The sequence below is a fragment of the Arctopsyche grandis genome, chromosome 3 (assembly GCF_051622035.1).
Source record: "Arctopsyche grandis isolate Sample6627 chromosome 3, ASM5162203v2, whole genome shotgun sequence".
NCBI lineage: Eukaryota > Metazoa > Arthropoda > Insecta > Trichoptera > Hydropsychidae > Arctopsyche > Arctopsyche grandis.
Window position 1 is genome coordinate 15,703,100 of NC_135357.1, and position 3,077 is coordinate 15,706,176.

Here is a 3,077-nt window from a genome sequence, read left to right on the forward strand (position 1 = left end):
AAATCGGTTAAAAGCTCGCCCATTTGCGATATAGAAATGCATGAAATGAAACTTTAAATGATGACACGTGTAGAAAACGTGTGCTTTTAATTGGATTGGATTTATAAAAAGATTTTTACGTCACTTCAGATGGTGACATTTATGAGATGTTTAACGTCGGTCTCCGTGACAAGACAGAATGTTCAATGACAGAAAACGCAAATATCGATAGGCAAAGATCAAAAATCGAAAGATCTTAAGTCGAAAGATAAAAAAAAAATGGTGCATGGTATTCTGCCCGCGCACATTAATACGGGAGGAAAAGCATGTTCCTTTTATTCCTGTTGTATCCTGCTCGCGCAAATTAAGTGAGTATGTACCGTTTACCATGCACCATTTTTTTTGATCTTTCGACTTAATATCTTTCGATTTTCGATCTTTGCCTTCCGATATTTGCGTTTACTGTCATTTAACATTCTGTCTCGTCACGTAGACCCGTTTAACGTATACGAGTGTATGTTTGTATGTACATATGTACGTACATTTGTTTTAATATTTTATGTACGTACAAGATAAAAATAAACACTGTATTAAAATGCATTCTATTCAATTTGTTGTTGTTAGACAGATCTGCAAGTCTGTTTAAAACTAAAGATCAACTTTTTAAAGGTAATCCATGAATGTACGTTTAGTTAAGCAAAATATGAAATAAAATGAATATACATACATATGTAAATATTGTTGTTGATTGAATTACATTATATAAGCATCACATTGGATTTATGAATTAAATATATATGTATGTTTATAATTATAAAATAACAAATTTAAAAAATATATATTAATCTATATAAATTATAATAAATAATAAATGAAGGGTATATATACATCTAATATAAAATTTCGAAAGAGACTTTGTATGTTAGGTTTATTGCAAGAAAGGTTTGCGTGGTAGAATCCGTGACGTTATCGAAAAAATCTAATTTTCTATAATCGTCAATAATTTTTTTTTAAAATCGTCACTTGTCAATAAAATTTTCTAGCATTTTATTTTTGGCACGTGCGCTATAAGTAGGTTCACCATCGCTCTTTTACGTGCATATATCGAAAGACCCACAATATACATACATACATAGGTCTTTATTCACGAGAGAACGCGACTAATTGCAGGTAATGAAAATTATATTAATACCTACGTTTCTTTCCCACTGAAGGCAATTTTGAAATATCGTAAATCAAATCTTACATTATAAATAAAAAAGTATTTTCAATTATAGTCGAACCGATCTAGTATGAGACTTACGTAAAATGCACATTTTATCGCATTCAACCCCCCTTGAGCCACGATGGCCAATTAGATTTAATTTTAGTTTCGTATTGCATTTTGGTCAAGAAATGTGAGACAACGTTGTTCGTGCGGATAGCTGTCGGTAGAATTATACATATGTAAATAAAATTTTAATACAAAATACGCGGGTTTGGTGCAAGCGCTCGACAATCACCAGACAGACTGAACGACAGATAAACTGGATGGCAGCTTTAAACGGAATTCTCGTCTTCTCGAATGATAGTTTGCATATCAGATGACAAGTCACCTTTCGATGTGTACAAATGCAATTATTAAAATGGTAATTATTAAAATTGAGTTGGATCTTTCTGGCGAGTTTAATAAGGCAAGATTAGGAACTTATCGAATCTTGCCTTATTAAATTCGCCAGAAAGATCCAACTCAATTTTAATAATTGCATCTGTGCACATCGAAAGGTTGCTCGTCATCTGATGTGAAATCTATCATTCGAGAAGACGAGAATTGCGTTTATAGCTACCATCCAGTTTATCTGTCGTTCAGTCTGTCTGGTGATTGTCGAGCGCTTGCACCGCACCAAAAATACGCAAGTCAATGATATTTTTAATTTATTTATGGAATAAGTATATAATATAGTATATGTATATAAAAACCAACTGTCGCTAAAAATATGTATGTATGTATGTTTGTATGTTTGTGTGTTTGTGACGGACGATCAACCAGTATGGGGATATCTAGACGCCGGGAAGTGTGGTAGTGGGGAGGGGGGGGGGGGGGGGTGACGAGTGCTTTCACATTTGCGCAGGGACCGTCGCACACTGGTCGAAATTGACAATCTACGTGTGCAAAATTCTTAAACTAAGTAGATATTAATTCTTATAATTGTTGCATTTCTCAGTATAGAATAAATAAAGGGTTCTTGAGAGAGCATTATTATTGTTGTCTGCTCAATAAATAGAATACACATTGCTCACAAAAAAAAATTTTGTGACGGCAATATTTGTCACCTGAATTAGTCTTGTTTTAAACGTTAAAAGTGTACATATATTTTGTTTTAAAACTATGGAATTTTTATCTACAGGTATCTAATATTTTTTTGCATAACTTTAGTTTAATATTAATAACTATTTAGTAGTAGTATTTTTAATACAAAGTTAGACAGTCATTTTTATCAATAATTTTAGATATTTTGTATTTTATTGGGCCAAAACTTTCCATGACCGCATGAATCTAAGCTGGCATATTTTTTATATAATAATTGTACATTAAAGTACACAACCCATACACAATTATTTAAAAAAATTGCAATCCTGTAAAATATTGAATTATTTCAGGTGCCCTGTCTTTATCTCGGAAAGATCTGTTTAATGTTTGGCGTGAAGAAAAGATAACAAATGCGAAAAATTCAGTATTTTCGTATGTTTATTGTAGATTAGGGCTTGATAAAATAATTGAGGATAAGAACATTAATATTAAGCGGCAAATTACTAATTTTAATAGCAATGTTTCCCAAAGATGGACAAATTCTCATCGTTTTATTTAGTACATGCTGGCGCGTGAATCGAAATGGCTAGATCAAAATATCACCTTTTATCCTCAGCACCAATCTACCAAGCCATTACCAGTACCATCCCGCAAAAAAATGGGACGACCACAAAAGGAGTTATTTGATCGTAAATGCAAGGGTACAATGCAAATTGCAAATAAGCTGGAATCCTTTTTTTGATCTGCACCATCTCCAGAAATTTCTGTTTGTATGCAGAATGTCCAGAATTTCCATCGCAGCCCCACT